Here is a 12353-nt window from a genome sequence, read left to right on the forward strand (position 1 = left end):
CATTTCCTTCACCTGTTTGTGTTTTCCTGTAGTTCTTTAAGGGATTTTTGTGTTTCCTCTTTAAGAACTTCTAGCTCTTTACATGTGTTCTCCTGTATTTCTTTGAGGATGCTATTTATGTCTTTCTTAAGGTCCTCTATAATCATCATGATAAGTGATTTTAGATCTGAATCTTGCATCTCAGGTGTGATGGTGTGTCCAGGACTTGTTATGGTGGGAGAATTGGGTTCTGGTGATGGCAAGTGACCTTGGTTTGTGTTGTTTATTTTCTTATGCTTGCCCCCCACCATCTGGTTAACTCTAGTGCTACCTGCCCTTGCTAAATCTGACTGGAGCCTGTCCTTCCTGTGATCCTGGGTATGTCAGAACTCCTCAGAATCAAGCAGTCTCTGTGATCCTGTGATTCTGGGATCCTGTGATCCTGGGCTTGTTAGATCACCTGGAAGTGTGGCTTTCTCTGTGTGTTGTGGGACTGGCTGCAGAGCATGCACCCAAGGTCTGCTCAGAACACTAACCCAGACAGACCAGAAGAAACCCAAGTCACTGGGCTAGTGGAGTTCCTGTCTGCCTGGTCCCGCTGGACCCAGTTACTCCATGAATGTGTTCTAAGTGTGCTTGTATTTGTATGGCTATAGAAAGGCATGTTGGGTAAGATAAGTGCAAAGGTGTGTGAGTGTCAATTTGAAATCTTAAATGGGATCTTTTTAGATATATTCTCTCTTGCTTAAAGAAATAGAATCGGAACATTTCAGGAACATGGCCTTTGTTTCTCACACAGGAAGTTTATGCTTCATTTACTCTGATTTACCCCATAATTCTTCTGTTAGATTACTCTAATTTTCCATGCCATTACTTTCTCAGCTTGACCCATTTTTTTTAAGATCCCCTCATGGGGTTTTCTTTCATGCTGACTTTTCACACTGACTTCATGTCTCAGCCTGGACCCTCTGTTTTGCTCTTCCTAATAGTCATCCCTGGCCCATGGAAAATGGAAAACGGAAGGAATTCTTTTATGCTTGTTACTTTCTTTGCTGGGGATTAACCCCAGAGCTTCTAACATGCTAGGAACATGTTTAATCAATGGGCTATACCCACAAACTCTGCTCCTAAAATAACTGAGAATTTTGTAGACTTTTCCCTCTAGGAGTTCTATTATTTTACAGATTCAGCTTTATCTTTTTATTTTACATGGTAAATTAAACTATAAAAATTAACCTTTTGGGGAGATAGTTCAGTTCCCAGCACCCAGATTGGGCACCCACATTGGAAGGCTCACAATTGTGTATAACATCAGCTCCCAGGGGTATCCAATGCCTCTCACATTCACAGACTCCTGCACACACACACATAACTTCTGCTCATAATTCTACTTCCTATGAGTATATATTACAGTATCATATAGTCTTTAATAATTATGTACATATGTAATTTGTAAAAGGAGTTAGTAATTGTTACATGAGAAATGGAAGTTACTGAAAAGAAAAAGGAAAAGGAAATCTTTGCTTTGAGTATAAAAATACATCTCATATGGCTCTCGGTGAGACATTCCTTCTCATACTGGAATGAATTTTACAAAAATAATTTAATAATTTTAAATCATTAAAAAGGAGATGAACCCTGAAGTGGTGGTACATGCCGGTAATCTATTACCCCACTGGATGGAAATGTGACCATTCCAATGTGGATAGAAATGTGACCAACCAGCTCTGCTCCTACTACCATGCCATGCCTTCCTAATCATCATTAATTCTTACTTTTTGAACCATAACCCAAAATAACCCCTTAACTGGCCTGACCTGCAGGCCAAGTTATTTGGGGGAGTGAGGAGGATCACAACCTGTGAATAAAGAATGGGCGAGAGAGATGACAGGACTCAAGGATGCATTGCTGTCAAGAGCCGTTTACTTGGTTGAGCAGAGCATATTTAAAACAAAAATCTTGGAGGGGAGGTGGAGATGAAGGAGGGAGAAGGAAGTTTACAAGATCTTCTGGGGCTAAGACCCCGGGGGGAAGTCGTGGGTGGGGGGAAGTTCTCAGAAGTTATGGTACACTAAATGTTTCTTATCTCAGGGCCAAGCTGGATCTTGTGGTCAGAGAGCAGGATGTTTGTCTCAGCAATGAAGGGCCAGCTGGGGCAGGTTCAGTCAAGTGTCGTTTGGTCCCCAACACCCTTAACCTTATGTTGCTTTTGGTCATGGTATTTTATCACAGCAACAGGAAAGGAGGTTCAAGGCTAGCCTGGGCTACAGAGGAAGGTTTTATCTCAAAACACAATAAAAATTAATGGAGATGTTTCATCTGAAGTAAATAAATGGGTAGTGGAAGCCAGAGCACAGACTGCATCTCAAGGAAGGCACTCTGGCTTTGCCTTCACTTTGAGAAAGACTGTACAGCTAAACTGGGCAGGATGAGAATGTAATGCCCTTTATGTAGCCAAGGAACTCCCTCCTGGGAAGAGAAGCAAGTAGAAAGTCAAAAGAAGAAAAGGAATTGAGAGATTCCCAAATCAAATGAAGAGAAGTAGTGTGATGGTTTGTATAGGAATGACGCCATAAAGTCAAGCATTTGGGCCATAGGGAGATACTGCTTTTAGAAATATGGCCTTGTTAGAGTAGGTGTGGCCTTGTGGGAGCAAGTGTGTTACTGTGGGGGTAGGCTTCGTAGTCTCCTATGCTCAAGCTATGCCCAGTGTGGCACACAGTCTACTGCCATCTGCAGATTAAGATATAGAACTGTGAGTTCCTTCTCCACACCATGTCTGCCTACATACTGCTATACTTTTGGCCATGATGATAACAGACTAAACCTCTGAAAGTGTAAGCCAGCCCAAATTAAATGTTTTCCTTTATAAGAGTTACCATGGTCATGGTGCCTATTCACAGCAATGAAATTCTAAGACAAGGAGCTTAAGGGACTCCAGAATAAGTCCTCTTACTTACTCTGAGGTGAAAGTAGTGTTTTACACCAATAACAATTAAAATTAGGTTGTACATAGGACTCTTTTAGACTCATAATTGTTCCAATAATGTATATGACTCTATAAAACCAGAGAAATTACAAATCAAAATTAATTTTACTCACTTTTATATTTTAATGTAAAATCACAAGGCTCCCTTGTTGACATTATAATATACCAGATTTATTTATTTATTTATTTATTTATTTATTTTGGTTTTTCAAGACAGGGTTTCTCTGTATAGCCCTGGCTGTCCTGGAACTCACTCTGTAGACCAGGCTGGCCTCGAACTCAGAAATCCACCTGTCTCTGCCTCCCAAGTGCTGGGATTAAAGATGTGCGCCACCACTGCCCAGCCAGATATTATTTTTAATTAACTTATTTTTTTATATGTATAGATTTTTTTTCCTGATCATATGCCTGTGTATCACAAGCATGTCTAGTGCCAGAAGAAGCCAGAACTGGAGTGACAGATGGTTCATTAGCCACCCCATTGATACTGTGAATCAAACTCAGGTCCTGTGGAAGAGGACCCAGTGCTCTTAACTGCTGAGCCATCTCTCCAGTCCCTCATCAGACTTTATTAAGCACTACAAATACTTAGAAGAAAAATACAGCCCAGCAGTGGTGGCACACACCTTTAATCCCAGCACTTGGGAGGCAGAGGCAGTCGGATTTCTGAGTTCAAGGCCAGCCTGGTCTACAGAGTGAGTTTCAGGATAGCCAGGGCTTTACAGAGAAACCCTGTCTCAAAAAAACAAAAACAAACAAACAAAAAACAAAAACAAAACAAGAAAAAACAAAGAAAAACAAAAACACAAAAAACAAAAAGAAAAATACATGAAGATTATAGTAATCTTATTATATTTTCATTTACTTCATATCCAGATATAACTCTAACTAACCTTCCATGACTAGAGCAGATTTATCCACTAAGAAAAAGTAATTTTGAACTTGCTATCCTAGGGAAATGTTCAGAGTTTCTTGACATCCAGAGACTGCTTAATAGCCAGATCAGCTCTCTGGGTATTAGAATATCTCAACCCGCAGTTACCTAGAGCAATTCTGACCACTTCGGCTGCCAAGAGCAGTCTCATTATATGGTCCCTCTTACAGCTAATTTGCATATCAGTTCTCTAATGGTAGTTCCTCTACTTGACTAGAGTTAACCGACCCAGTTGCTGCTGTCATCTGCCCACAATTCTCTCTATCCTCTACAAGCAGGTTAGCTGTTAAAGTAACAGCTGATTGATTTGGTGACCGCCTGATGGCTCTGTGTAAGAACAGCTATAAGAAGTCACTGACCAACTGTAACAGGGCTGTGATGTAAATGCTATCCATTTACAATGTGTCACTCTGCAACCCAGAGGAAGGTGAGTTACATAAAGGCAAAATGTGCTCCATGGTCCCACCAGATGTTCTCCCAAGCCTATGTAAATACTATCCATTTACAATGTGTCACCCTGCAACCCAGAGGAAGGTGAGTTAGAAAAAAAGGCAAAACGTGTTTCAGGATCCACCAGATGTCCTCCCAGGCCTTCAAGCCAGATTAGATGCAAACTGAGAGTCACGTATACAGATGGACTCTTGACCCATGCATAGCCCTCCTCCAGAGAGTCTTCCACCCATGACAAAGCTGTACAAGACAGAGTCAGATTAAGATTTCTCAACATACTCCTTCCTTTAGATTACCTACCCTCATGGCATAAGATCCTCAGTAGGGAACTACTGAAAAATCTATACCAAGTATAGATTTAAAAGCTGTACCAGCCTGCAAATATGTGTGATTTTTTTTTTTAACATTCTAAAAGTAGTGGCGAGACCTCTGGGAAGCTAGAACACTATAAGCAGAGAGTAAAATAAAGCCTGTGATATTTTGATTTTTTGTCACTAGTTGTGCTCTGTGCCAAGCCTTGGCCTGATTAGTATACATTAAATGACAGTAAATATTTAACCAGATGTTTAAGACAGAAGTGTTTTATAGAGGCAGGACTCAAAACAGTAGAGCCTGGCTGGTCTCGGTTCCTGCTCAGCAAGCAGCTGGCCCTGGCTGCTTCCCATGTGGAGCCCAGGAGCCCTCTGTGTCCTAGACCTTATAGACTTAGTGGATTGTCAGGCCTCCCCTACAGACCCTCTGGACTGTTCCTTCATTCTGCATCTCTAATTACAACATGACATTGGTCGGAGCATACCTCTTCCTGTGGGGCAGTGAAAGGAAGCCTGTTTTCTGGTTGAGCTAGGTTTAAACGGAGACCCAGCAGATAACTCTGCAAGGAATGGAAGGCCTGTTTCCCATGCTCCCAGACACTAGGCTCCTGACATGAGGCCCCAGCTCCATAATTCTGTGGCCATCAGTCCTGGTATTCTGTCTAGACTCCACCCCCACAGGTACACCGCAATAGCCAGGTATGCTCCTCCCCACAGTTTCCTGGCAACAGTAAGGTAGTACTCACCCACTATGAAAGGGGCTGCTTGCCCCTCTCCTCCCTCTCTTGCTCTTACTTCTGCTTCCTGCTTGCTTCTCTCTTACCCTCTTGCTCCTCTTCTTTCCGCCTTCCCTTCCCCCCATCTCCACATGGCCATGGCTAGCCTCTACTTCCCTACTCTCTCACTCTCTCTGCCTTTATACAATAAATGCCTTAAAACCATGAACTGCCTCTTCTCCTCGGGATCCACAGTATTGGAGCAATGGAGCAGGTCTTCCTCTAAAGAGCTGTATGTCTAATCTCCCGCAGGAGGCCTCTCTGCCTTCTCAGACACAGCTTCTGCCAACCCAAGCCAAGCCAAGCAAGCCAAGGACACTCCCCTCCCAGAGAGACCCAGCCGGAGCTCCCTTCTTCTGCCCTTTTCCCTTTAGTCCCGAGCTAGAGCCCTCCCATGGGCCCACATTCCATCCAGCGGCATCTTAGTTGTCCAAGAGCTAGAACCTGATGTCCCTGGCCTCCGTGTGGTCCAGGGACCCCAGAGCCAGCTCTTCTGAGGCACCCAGTGGCATCTGTGATGCCTGAGAGTTCTGTGGGAACCTCAGAAGGTGCCTCCCAACCCTACTCCAGCACCCCAGCTCCCATCCGGAGCAGCGTGGGGTTCATGCAGTCAAACCTCCCCCATCTTGCCTCACCCAGTAGCCCAAGCCCTGGACCGGACGCGGGACACCACTTCAAACCACATCTTCCCACGGAAAAACAAAATAACCAAGTAAGAAGGTTCAGCCTCTTTATTTAGAGGCTACTTCTGTGTTGGCAGAAACTACAGCAGGCAGGGACTAGAGGAACACAGGGTTGGTACTGGGTCCTCCCTGACTGGAGGCTGCTGGTGGGAAAAGCAGGAGATGGGAAGCTGTAAGGATGGTCATTGGGATACACATTTGACTGTCTCTGCTCACGCCGGCATGGGAAGCAGGGACAAAAATTAAGGAAGTTATCAGTTCTGGCCATTTGGTGTCAATTGTTCCAGAAGTGATTGTAGGACACTGACTCCCTACAAATCTGACTTGGCAATTGGGCTGGCTTTCTAGGCTGGTCAGTCTAAGGGGGGCTGTCTTATGCAGCCATGGAGAAGGAAAGAGCCCTCAATCTGGAGTCTGGTTGAAGTCTCTTATCAGCTGAGGATCAAAACTTCTAGCAAAATTAACATTCTCTGTGAAGGCTAGTGACCGAGAGATAGTATCTTTACCCCCACCCCTGGTATTTTCGAGGCAGGGTTTCTCTGTATAGCCCTGGCTGTCCTTGAACTCACAGGTCTGCCTGCTGAGATTAAAGGCATGTGCCGCCACCACCTGTCAGCATCCCTGTTATAAAGAAACATGTTTCAATTAATGTTTAAAAAAAAAAAAAAGCAATGCTTATGGCTCAAGTACATGTGACCTTGAAATATGACCTCCCTTCTTCCGGGTTTTCTCGAAAATCTTCTTAACGTCCCTGAAGCTCTGAGGCTTTACCTGTATTATCCCAGTTACCACCCCGAGTGCATCAGGAACCACCCTAAGATGCCATTTATGAAGTTCCTATGATTTGTAACTTCAGAAGCCACCTCGAACAGCCACATGGCTACTCTAAAGACCTCTAAGGAAGCCCACACGGTGTTGTCAAGTGCTCCTTATTCTCTCTTTGGGTGCCTTTCTTTCTATAGCTGCTACACTTAAAAACCTGTGTTCAACACTCCTCCAAATAAAACCCAGCTCTGCTTCACAATGACTCTTCCTGAATTTCTTTTCTGCAATGAATTAAGAATCCCTTCCTTAGGATAGCGGGCTCCAAAGGAAATAGGAACTCCACAGTAAGACCAACAGAGTCAACTAACCTGGATCCTTTGGGCTCTGAGAGACTGACCCATCAACCAAAGAATATACATGAGCTGGACCTAGACCTCTCTACACATATATAGCAGATATACAGCCCATGTGGGTACTGAACAACTGGAACGGAGGCTATCCCAAAAGCTATTGCCTGTATGTAGGATATGTTTTTCTAGCTGGGCTGCCTTGTCTAGCCTTAGTGGGAGAGGATGTGCCTCACAGAGACTTGATGTGAAAGGGTAAGAAATACCCAGGGCCCTCTACTCTCTCAGAGGGAAGAGGGAGGGGAGACGAGAGCAGAAGAGGGTGACTGAGAGAGGGACACTGGGTGGGATATAAAGTAAGTAAATTTTAAATAGAGAGGATCACTTCTTTGCCTGAGCAAAGGCCTCTGAACAGAATGCCTTAGACTTTTACTGTCAGCATGGAACAATGATGTAATGGGCTCATACCCCACTCACCAGTCACTGACTGACATATTTTTCATGTATGTTCAACCTACTAGCTGAATTATACTCTACAACTAAAACCATCTGCCTACTGTCTTCATTTTATAGGATGCTTAGAACACTGTAGCTCTGGCTGTGACTTGCTTCCCATTTTAACTGCTTTCTTCTTTGGCAAATGACATAAACAAAGGCTGAGTTGAGGAGTCAGTTCAACATAAGAGTTCATGTTGTCTCATCCTGTGTCCCACCCAGAAAAAGTGGGGGACCTGTTCTTTATGTCTTTCCATGATAAATGTCTTTCCCACTAGCAACTCTGCTTTGACTATAAATAGGGATGTGCTGACCAGGTCACCCTTCCAGGAAGTTTTTGCCCTAATTTGTAAGAATCAATCAATAGACATCCTGCGGCTGACATGAGCCCTCAGGTTCCCAGATGCTAAAAGCCTCTCCTTCCTGCTGTGTCACTTTCTGAGAAAACCAAACCATGCAACTGAGAAGGCAGAGAAAAAGACCCGCCATCTTGTCCCAGATAAAGTAACAATGGAAAGAGATTCTTACACCTACAACCTAATTCCATTGCTCATTTCTCCCAGACCTCATCTTCCCTTCACAGGTGCTGGTTTCTCATAAATTCTTAATCCAAAACTCCATGTAAGCAATTGTCCTGGGGAACCAAACCTAGGGGTTCACCTGAGAACCTCTCTGCCATTGGCTCCTGGGTCTTACTCCTGCAGGTGAATGTGGTCAACAGAAATATGAATACACTCAACTCATAGCTTTGATCCTCAGTCCTTTACATCATAAACACACACACACACACACACACACACACAGAGAGTCAAAACATTGTGTAACCAATTCTCTAACTGTTACTAGAGAAAGGACCTTCAAACAGAGATGAACAAGTAGCAAGTTATTTATGACCCTCAGTGTCTGATATGCAGGGATGCTGGGGCTATAGCTCCTGTGTGCTTGTCTAGTATGCATGAAGCCCTGGGTTTGATCTCTAGCATGACATAAAACAGTCTGGTGGTACATACCTAATCCTAATGCTTGGGAAGTAAAGACAAGAAAATTAGAATTTGAGGGCATCCTTGGTTATGTATGAGTTCAAGGCCAGCCTTGAGATCTTGCCTCCAAAAGTAAGCAAAGCAATCCCAGAGAATAAACTGTCCTCCTCTCATGGGAGTGATAGAATAGCTGAATGATGTCATAGCTCCCTGTGACCTTCATCTGAGTATAAGATAGCATTGAACCCAAGCTATAATTAATGTAAGAAAATAGAAAAGTCAATAGAAAGAAAAACAAGATTGGGTTTGACAAAGTTCCCCCCTTCCCCCCCCCCTTGCTTTTTCTTTTCTTGTTAATTTTCAGGTTCAGCATGTCAGCCTGGGGGCAGGAATTTAACACAGATCGCCCAAGCTCTTGGGTGGCTTACAATCTATCTGTCCATGTCTACAAAGTCACCAGCAATCTTAGGTTGTTAACCAGACAGTTATTAGATTAAAGAGGAAACTTTTTCACTGTCTGGGTTAATATGATCCAAATCCTCACATGAACAATATTTTCTACTTTTTTCTCATCAGATGATGATTTATTGGGAGGAGGAAATAGACATCAGGAGCAAACAGGAAAATGGACGAGCTTTGTGAGAGGAGGAGGGTGTGTGGGCCCAGCCTGCTAACTGGTGAATCCACAACTGTAGAATTACCACCAACAATGAGAAAACATCCATCAAGCAGACACTGTGCTGCAGAGTCTGTGAACATCAGCCAAAGAGGCACCCGCTGTCCTGTGTTCCCAGTGTAAAAGCATTCCAAAACCAGAGAACAGAATCCAGGGTCCCAGTTGTCCATTTTGCTCTCCAGATGAAATCTCATTACTGTGACTCATTACGTTCTGGTAGCTTTATCTTTCCTGCTTTTAAGCCGCAAGGCTGCAAATTGTCATCTGATGTGAACAGGATGCTTGGACCCTGACCATCAATAATAGGTAACTTTTGGGCTGAGACATTGCAGAAGCACCAAACACAACCTCAATCTTTTGAGGAATAAAAAATAAATAAAAAGTGGTCAAGATAGTAGGTTGGGTGCACAGACTACCTCCTTTCTTGTCCCAGCCTATAGAAATACAGAGAAGGGTTTGGGGGTGGGGGTGGGGCGGTCTGTGAGCATCTGTGCACAGGCATCCAGGGGGACAAGTGGTGCTCTGAATTCTTAGTCACCAGGAAGTGGAACTCTTTGATAGGTTTAGGAGGTGTGGCCTTGTTGGTGGAAGTAAGTCACTGGGGGTGGGCTCTGAGGGTTTCAAAAGCCCACACCCACGCCAGTGTTTCTTCTCTTTACTTACAATCAGGATGTAGCTCTCAGGTATCGCTCCACGGCGCATGCATGGCACCATACTCCCTGCCATGATGATAATGGACTAAACCTCTAAAACGGTAAGTAAGCCCCCAATTAAATGCTTACTTTCATAAGAATTGCCTTGGTCACAGTGTCTCTTCACAGCAATAGAACAGTGACTAAGACAGGGGTTCTCACTGCCTGCTTCTAGTTGCCTCCCTTCTGCTTCCTCCTGCATCTGCCTAAGGCTCTGTCTGACTGCTGGAGCTCTAGCGGCCAGCTCTTTATTATGCAAACAGCCTCAAGCCTGATCCAATCAGCAGCGGGATGACGCCCAATCTAGCTCTTTACTATGCAAACGACCTCCAGCCGGAACCAATCAGCAGCAGGACCAGCTCTTTACTATGCAAACGACCTCCATCCTGAACCAATCAGCAGGAGGACAATACTCAATCCATGGGGGGGGGGTGTTGGGAGGGGATGCCCTTTGCCGTTGCAGGCTGCTTGACCTCTAACTTGCAGCTTGTGCTTTTGTAAGATAATCTGAGAAACATCTTTTGGGCATTAGAGGAAAGACAAGCATTTACATATAGAAGACTTGGCGTGGGCTATGGAGAAAACAACAGCAAACATTCTGTGCAATGTGAGGATGTAGGTCATCCCGACAGAGGCTAAATCTGGTGAGGACTTCACACCACTGTGGCTTAAGGCAGAAAGCAGAAGTACAAGCCGTGCACATCTTGTTATACCCAAGCTACAGGGACCCCAAAGACCACTGTAGAGCCAATTCCAGTGTAAACATATAAAGGTCTTTATTACAAGCTTGTGAGTAAGATCTCACCATCCCCGTTATAGCCGGTCAGAGTGAGAGCCCTGAGTCTAGGGGGTGCGGTATATTTATTGTAGTTAAAGCAAGCTTGGGGGATTTCCATACAGGTCAGCAAGTTAGTCGTTGAAAAACTGCATTTCTGGGGTAATCTGTAGGAACCGAACACTGGGACAAACAGGATGACAAAGTTATCTATTCTCGGCAGGATGTCTTAAGCTATCTATATGTACCTTGACCTTGCTATTGTCGCCTGATGGGCTGTTGCTAAGGGGGTGGTTGCCATAGGATGTTTGCTCAGGAGGACTCTGATTTTCTTCCTGGAATTGGAGTTTAGCCCCTGGTCTTGTACAAAATGGAGTTTCTTCACAAAGGGAGTTGTTTGGGTTTTACAATCTAAGGGACAAAGCGTGAGGAAAACAACCTCACTTTACAAGACCCCATTCTCAAGACTGCTAATGCGCTCCTATGAGAACCAACCCAGTCCTGAAGAAAGGCCTTCGATCTTCTCAATACTTAATTACCTGTTAAAGACCTCATAATAGACACTGACTCCCAATAGGAGTTCCAGGGGGACAAAGAGTAGTAACCAGCATTTAAAAATAAAGAAAAGTATCAGTGGACCAGAAATCTAATCTCCAAAAGGTGGAAGGCAAATGAGATTGATTTGACAGAGTGAAGAGCCTTCCAGACTCAGCTGAGGAGAAGGAACTAGGAAAAACAGAATTGGAACTGAGGATTCCCGGATCCTGAACATTTATCCCCAGGAAGATGGTGAAGCCAACACTGTTGGAGAAACACATCTGGAACAATCTGAACACGTACTAAGTCTTACCTGTGTTCACCATCACTTGTCCCTCAGTCAGAAGATGGCATTTCCTCTGCTCTGTAGAAGGTAATCTGAATCTTGAATTGGAATGTGTGTGCCCATGGTAACTGCCCATAAATAAAGAAATAGAAAGCTCCATTCTCAGAAGACAATGTACCCCAGAGTTCTATCTGGAAACACATCCTACCCTTTCTCTACAACACTGGAGGCAGGCTGTAGGAAACGAGATACCATGGGCAAGAAACAGAAATACTTAAAGGGAAACTAGCCAGTATGTATCATTATATGCAATAATGGGTAACCTGATAGATTGAAGATGATAACCTCCTTCTAAGACATTGTGTGTGTGTGTGTATGTGTGTGTGTGTGTGTGTATGTGTAATAACAGTCATTAGAAAGGGGTCATCAATTTGAAAGAGAGCAAGGAGGAGTATATTAGAAAGGTTTGGAGGAAAGAAGGGGAGTGGAGGGGCTGGAGAGATGGCTCAGTGGTTAAGAGCCCTAACTGCTTTCCAGAGGTCCTGAGTTCAAATCCCAGCAACCACATGGTGGCTCACAACCATATGTGATGAGATCTGATGCCCTCTTCTGGTGTGTCTGAAGACAGCTACAAGTGTACATATATATATATATATGTGTATATATATATATATATAT

At 44.0% G+C, this 12353-nt stretch overlaps 1 long non-coding RNA gene across 1 annotated transcript in view; it reads right to left on the bottom strand.

Moving 5' to 3' along the window:
- LOC116083388 overlaps positions 1-11772 on the bottom strand; it is a 64454-nt gene extending 52682 nt beyond the window's left edge. The window contains exon 1 of the long non-coding RNA XR_004115700.1: positions 11703-11772. This is a non-coding gene — a long non-coding RNA (uncharacterized LOC116083388). The remainder of the gene's footprint in view (positions 1-11702) is intronic.
- Positions 11773-12353: the final 581 nt, after the last annotated feature.

The sequence above is a fragment of the Mastomys coucha genome, unplaced genomic scaffold (genome assembly GCF_008632895.1).
Source record: "Mastomys coucha isolate ucsf_1 unplaced genomic scaffold, UCSF_Mcou_1 pScaffold8, whole genome shotgun sequence".
Classification (NCBI taxonomy): Eukaryota; Metazoa; Chordata; class Mammalia; order Rodentia; family Muridae; genus Mastomys; species Mastomys coucha.